The sequence below is a fragment of the Nerophis ophidion genome, linkage group LG21, assembly GCF_033978795.1.
Source record: "Nerophis ophidion isolate RoL-2023_Sa linkage group LG21, RoL_Noph_v1.0, whole genome shotgun sequence".
Taxonomy (NCBI): domain Eukaryota; kingdom Metazoa; phylum Chordata; class Actinopteri; order Syngnathiformes; family Syngnathidae; genus Nerophis; species Nerophis ophidion.
In genome coordinates this window covers 32483333-32490832 of record NC_084631.1, presented here as the reverse complement: position 1 = coordinate 32490832, position 7500 = coordinate 32483333, and the positions used below count along the sequence as shown (strand labels likewise).

Here is a 7500-nt window from a genome sequence, read left to right as displayed (position 1 = left end):
TATTTTACTTCTTTATCTCTTTTTGTCAACCAAAAATGCTTTGCTCTAATTTGGGGGTACTTGGATTAAAAACAATTTTCACGGGGGTTACATCACTGAAAAAAGGTTGAGAACCACTGCTCTAAAGGATATCACCACATGGGCTCAGGAACACTTCACAAAACCACTGTCACTAAATACAGTTTGTCGCTACATCTGTATGTGTAAGTTAAAGCTCTAATATGCAAAGCGAAATACATTTATCAACAACATCCAGAAACGCCGCCGGCTTCTCTGGGCCTGAGATCATCTAAGATGGACTGATACAAAGTGGAAAAGTGTTCTGTGGTCAGACGAGTCCACATTTCGAATTGTTTTGGGAAATATTCAACATTGTGTCATCCGGACCAAAGGGGAGGCGAACCATCCAGATTGTTATCGACGCAAAGTTCAAAAGCCAGCACTAGCTTAACTTACACATCTGTGAAGGCACCATTAATGCTGAAAGGTACATACAGGTTTTGGAACAACATATGCTGCCATCCATGCGCCGTCTTTTTCATGGACGCCCCTGCTTATTTCAGCAACACAATGCCAAGCCACATTTAGCATGTGTTACAACGGCGTAGCTTCGCAAAAAAAAGAGTGCGGGTACCTTCCTAACCCGCCTGCAGTCCAGACCTGTCTCCCATGGAAAATGTGTGGCGCATTATGAAGCGTAAAATACGACAGCGGAGACCCCGGACTGTTGAACGAATGAAGCTCTACATAAAACAAGAATGGGAAAGAATTCCACTTTCAAAGTTTCAACAATTAGTTTCCTCAGTTCCCAAACGCTTATTGAGTGTTGTTAAAAGAAAAGGTGTTGTAACACAGTGGTGAACATGCCCTTTCCCAACTACTTTGGCACGTGTTGCAGCCATGAAATTTTAAGTTAATTATTATTTGCAAAAAATAAATGAAGTCTTTGTAGTGCATTCAATTGAATATGGGTTGAAAAGGATTTGCTAATCAATGTATTCCGTTTATATTTACATCTAACACAATTTTCCAATGTATATGGAAACGGGGTTTGTACATATATGTGTGTGTTTGTATATATATATATATATATATATATATATATATATAAATATATATATATATATGTATATATCTACACACATATATATATATATATATTTTACAAAAGTCCCCAAAAAGTGTAAACTCCAGAAAGGTTGGACTTAATCCCACAGAGCCACTAAGAAAGAGACATTAAACACAATGAACGTGTTTTCACATCGGAAGCCAATTTACTTACTTTGATTCTAAAGGTGTGTCGACTGCAGTTCAGCCAAGTAGCTTTCAGCACAACCTAAAATGAGACAAACTATGAATACTATGACAAAGCACATGTCAAATATCTGCCTGCATCTGTGCTTAGTACACAGTGCTGGCAGCATGAACAAATAAATCCAAATTATAAATGGCAATATTGAGGTGTGGCTGTTCGTGCCATAAGTGTACCTGGAAAATGAATGGCAGGCGGCCTTGCACATCTTGTTTAGTGTCTGAGGAAAAGAAAAAAAGAGGAAAGTTGACAAAAAAGGTAAAATATCAAGACTACTTTTCCTGAAATTGGGTGCATTTCTACATTATATTTTACCGTTAGATTTATTCTCATCTACCGACCTCTTTTGGTCTGCTTTTTGACACTTATGTGTCCAATTCATTGTACCACATATTCCCCCCCCCCCCCCAATAAATTAATAAGATTATCATTATCCATCCATCCATTTTCTACCGCTTATTCCCTTTTGGGGTCGCTGGTGCCTATCTCAGCTACAATTCATTGTACCACATATTTCCCCCCCCAATAATTTAATAAGATTATCATTATCCATCCATCCATTTTCTACCGCTTATTCCCTTTTGGGGTGGCGGGGGGCGCTGGTACCCATCTCAGCTACAATTCATTGTACCACATATTTCCCCCCCCAAAAAATTAATAAGATTATCATTATTTGAAATGTAATTCTAAAATGCATGCAACTCCATCCTGTAGCCACGCCCCGTTGACGTCGTCATGTCAACAATATTTTCTCACTGGGGAGAAAATAAATGCTGTATGTAGGTTCTCAACCTTTTTTCAGTGATGTACCCCCTGTGAACACTTTTTTAATTCTAGTACCCCCTAATCAGAGCAAAGCATTTTTGGTTGAAAAAAGAGATAAAGAAGTAAAATACAGCACTATGTATTTTAGTTGTAGCTATTTTAAGAATATTTTTAAAAAAATCTCAGGTACCCCTTGGAATACCTTCAAGTACCCCCAGGGGTACACGTACCCCCATTTGAGAACCACTGCTGTAGAATATGGAGAATATGGAAAATGACACTGTTGAATAAATGATATTTGCAAACAGACAAGTTTTGGCAACAAATAAATACAAACATTGAAAATTTTTTATAATTTTGGTGAATTTTTTCGATGCCAAAATTTACATTTTTGTACACTTTTGTATGTTACTAAAAAGATTTTTATGATTGTATCTCTTGCTACGAATTTTGTTTAGTTATTTTATCCGACTTGGCTTCTTTCTTTTTTTTACAGATGGGTGCTGGTTAGCGCCTTGCATGGCAGCTCCCTCCATCAGTGTGTGAATGTGTGTGTGAATGGGTAAATGTGGAAGTAGTGTCAAAGCGCTTTGAGTACCTTGAAGGTAGAAAAGCGCTATACAAGTACAACCCATTTATCATTTATTTACAGTATCAAAACAGAATTTTTTAACACGAGCGGCGGGGCTTAAAACGAGTTTAGGCGGGATCAGTTCTACTGGATATAAAAATACAGTAGAGGAAGAGAGGAGGACCATCCACCCATCCTTTTTCTACCGCTTGTCCCTTTTTGGGGTCGTGCTGCCCACTGGCGTCTAAATTAAGTGTATAAGTTATGATTTATTCATGTTCACCTATACATACTTTGAATATGTAGTACAAGCAGTCCATAAATGATGTATTTTCAAATGATCCATGTTTTTCACTAAATAACTGTGATATTTGGCAAAACTCCGCACGCATTGATTTTATGATTGAAACTTTTATTAGTAGATTGCACAATACAGTACACATTCTGTACAATTGACCACCCCAATACGTTTTTCAACTTGTTTAAGTCAAGGTCCACGTTAATCAATTCCTGGTTAAAAAAACAAAAAAAACATGAATACAACAGTGCTTTGATGTATTTCCACCCGGAGAAAAAAACAGCGACTAAGTATTTATTATGTATTTATGTAGTATGTATTTATTCATGTAAAACATTTAACAGCAGACATGCAAATCTTGGTGTGACGTGAATAACCAATTTGTGTTAAAATGCCAGACTTGGAGGCATAGGGGCCGATCTACATTTCTGCCAGTGGGTGCCTCGCTATTAGACGTTCAGCGAAGTTAATATCCCATACTATTTGTGGATTTATTATTGTGTAAAACGGACCAAACTCGACACAAAATTAACTACAGTAAGAATGATTTTTCAAAAATGATTTTAAAGATTGAAAGTTGCAATTAATCCCACACGGGATCTCGGGCCCTGAAGCACACACGACTATGTTGAGCGACCTCTGGTGGTTCATCCTGGTGTTGCCTCATCTGTGGATACAACTTCATGCACAGAACTTTTTTTTAAACGTTTGGAAGCAAAACCTTACATCTGATCTATTTTTCTTTCTACGTTTACATCTAAATAATTCGGACTCATGTTTTATTGTATTGTCAAGTATTTTGACTTGTTTACAATGTGCTGAAAGAATGGCGATTGTTAATCATTTCCTGCATTCATTGCAAATAATACAAAATATGGGAATCCATCATATCCTCAATGATTATATTTACATGTACATTTGAAAGTACTAAATATTTTTAAAAGCATCATCATAAGCAGGGGTCTCAAACTCAATTTACCTGGGGGCCACTGGATGCAGAAACTGGGTGAGGCTGGGCCGCAGGAAAAGATTTCTTAACAAATCTAACATGCACTTTTTAGTGAATTCACCTTTTATGAATGGCTTTCCCGCCCTAACAACACACTTGCCAATCCTCACGATTTTTCCGGGATACTCCAGAATTTCAGTGCACCCAGTAAGTATTATTCAATAAACATATGTATAAAGGTTTTATGAATTGCTGCTGTTTCTTAGAATGTTTTTAATAAATCTCACTTGTCCCTTGGCATACCTTCAAGTACCCCCAGGGGTTCGCGTGACGTTTTGGCTGCAAGGTGTTGTGGGTATTTGTCCTCTTGTGTTTAAGTTGTGTTAGGGTACGGAAATTCTCCCAAAAAGGGTTTGTCATTCTTTTTTGGTGTGGGTTCACAGTGTGGCGCATATTTGTGACAGTGTTAAAAACATTTTTTACGCCACCCTCAGTGTGACCTGTATGGCTGTTGAACAAGTACGTCTTGCAGCCACTGGCGTTGCAACTTGTACTGCACAAGTCTCACACAACATGTTACAGAGCCGACACAATGGTGGTGTGACGTAAAAGCGTGCGCAATGACATGTAGTAGAGCAGTAGTCCTCTTTTAGGAGAATGACGTGCAACCATTCTCCCGAATTTGTCCCAATTTTGACCCAGCCGACATTGTTAAGGGCTGCCGTGACTTTAACGTCCTCTACAACAGTGGTTCTCAACCTTTTTTCAGTGATGTACCCCCCAGTGAAATTGTTTTTAATTCAAGTACCCCCTAATCAGAGCAAAGCATTTTTTTGTTGAAAAAAAGAGATAAAGACGTAAAATACAGCACTATGCCATCAATTTCTGATTTATTAAATTGTATAACAGTGCAAAATATTGCTCATTTGCAGTGGTGTTTCTTGAACTATTTGGAAAAAAAGATATAAAAATAACTAAAAAAAATAAACAAGTGATTCAATTATAAATAAAGATTTCTACACATGGAAGTAATCAACTTAAAGTGCCCTCTTTGGGGATAGTAATAGAGATCCATCTGGATTCATCAACTTCATTCTAAACATTTCTTCACAAAAAAAAGAAAATTTTAACATCAGTATTTATGGAACATGTCCACAAAAAGTCTAGCTGTCAACACTGAATGTTGGATTGTCGTATTATTTTTCCACAGTTTACGAACTTACATTCATACTTCATTGAAGTATTATTCAATAAACATATGTAGAAAGGTTTTATGAATTGCTGCTCTTTCTTTGAATGTTTTTAATAAATCTCACTTGTCCCTTGGCATACCTTCAAGTACCTCCAGGGGTTCGCGCACCCCGTAAAAGAGGACTACTGCTCCACTACATGTCATTGCGCACGCTTTTACGTCACACAACCAATGTGCCGGCTCTGTAACATGTTGTGTGAGACTTGTGCAGTACAAGTTGCAACGCCAGTGGCTGCAAGACGTACTTGTTCAACAGCCTGAGGGTGGCGTAAAAATTTTTTTGGAACACTGTCACAAATATGCGCCAGACTGTGAACCCACACCAAAAAAGAATGGCAAACCCTTTTTGGGAGAATTTCCGCACCCTAACACAACTTAAACACAAGAGGACAAATACCCACAACACCTTGCAGCCAAAACTCTCTTGGGCTACAATATACAACGCCTCAACCGACGCAAGTAGGGAGGGTGGGGGGTTAGTGGTAGCAGGGGTGTGTATATTGTAGCCCGGAAGAGTCAGGTCTGCATGGGATTCTGGGTAATTGTTCTGGAGTATTTATGCTGTGTTACGATGCGGATGTTCTCCTGAAATGTGTTTGTCATTCTTGTTTGGTGTGGGTTCACAGTCTGGCACATATTTGTACAGTGTTAAAAGTTTTTTTTACAGCCACCCTTAGTATGACGTGTGTAGCTGTTGATCAAATATATCTTGCAATAACAGACGTGCGTCTCACATTGCCAGATGCAACATACAACTGGGCTTGCACGCTGTCAGTCCAGGATGTAGGGGGCGCTTATGGCACTTCCTGAATATTGTTGATCTGGAAAAATTTGACAGGGGCATCGAGAGAATTGGTGCCCTGAAATTCAGGGTTCTCCCGGGAAAATTGAGGACGTTGGCAAGCATGACGCTGGCAAGCACCGTTCATATTAAACTCGCGGGCCGCACCAACATTAAATTGTCATATCAAAGCGCAGGCCGCATAATAATGTCTCGTGGGCCGCATGTTTGAAACCCCTGATCATAAGGAACTGAGGGGTTATTTACAATTAATTTAAAAAAAAATAGACTGGACTTTAAGGGGAAACTTTTTTTTATTAACGATTATAATGATTGTGATTAATTTCCTGCCTTCATTGCAAAAAATACAAAATATGGGAATACATTATATCCTCAATGCTCCACATTACATTTACGTGTACATTTGAAAGTACGACATATTCTTAAAAACATCATCATAATGAGCTGAGGGGTTATTTACAATGAATTAAAAAAAAAATGGACTGAACATTTTTTATTAAAAATTATTTCCAACAAATCTTTAAAAAAGAATATCCGAGTAGTACTATATGATGTTTGTGTATATAGTTCAACAACAAAGACAAAGACGCTACTGGCTCCACTATGGACGGGACTCTCGCTACTGTATTGGATCCACTATGAACTGGACTCTCCATTATATTGGATCCACTGTGAACTGGACTTTCACAATATCATGTTAGACCCACTCGACAACCATTGCTTTTGATCTCCCCTAAGGGGGACGGGAGTCCTCTCCAAGGTTTCTCATAGTCACCGTCACAGACGTCCCACTGGGGTGAGTTTTTCCTTGCCCTTATGTGGGCTCTGTAGCGAGGATGTCGTTGTGGCTTGTGCAGCCCTTTGAGACACTTGTGATTTAGGGCTATATAAATAAGCATTGATTGATTGATTATCTCTGCCTTGGTGGCACATCTGGAATTCCTTCACAGGCGTGTTCCTGAGAGGTCATCAAGCTGATAGTTGACTGTTTTATTTTACCTCCAAAAAATCTAATAATCATATAATAAATCCTCTATGAACTGTATCGTAACTTTTACATATGAGTAATTGCTTTAAAGTTATTTGTATTTGCTTTGCAAAGAGAATGTATACATCAGGGGTCACCAACCTTTTTGAAACCAAGAGCTACTTCTTGGGTACTGATTAATGCGAAGGGCTACCAGTTTGATACACACTTAAATAAATTGCCAGAAATAACCAATTAGCTGAATTTACCTTTAATAAATAAATCTATAAGTATAAAAAAATGGGTATTTCTGTCCGTCATTCCGTCGTACATTTTTTTTCCTTTTACGGGAATAAATGATGAAAAAATGATGAAAAAAGCCCTTAATTGAACGGTTTAAAATAGGAAAAAACAGAGAAAAAAATTAAAATGTAATTTTGAAACATAGTTTATCTTCAATTTTGACTCTTTAAAATTCAAAATTCAAGCGAAAAAAATGAAGAGAAAAACTAGCTAATTCATTTCTTTATGACATTTTAAAAAAAATAATTCATGGAACATCATTAGTAATTTTTCCTGATTAA

The 7500-nt window shown here is 37.7% G+C and overlaps 1 long non-coding RNA gene across 1 annotated transcript in view; it reads right to left on the bottom strand.

Moving 5' to 3' along the window:
- LOC133540238 (uncharacterized) overlaps nucleotides 1-1551 on the bottom strand; it is a 6265-nt gene extending 4714 nt beyond the window's left edge. Inside the window, exons 1-2 of the long non-coding RNA XR_009803591.1 lie at nucleotides 1489-1551; nucleotides 1283-1336 (exon numbers count right to left, since the gene is read on the bottom strand). This is a non-coding gene — a long non-coding RNA (uncharacterized LOC133540238). The remainder of the gene's footprint in view (nucleotides 1-1282; nucleotides 1337-1488) is intronic.
- Between the last annotated feature and the right edge of the window lie 5949 nt (nucleotides 1552-7500).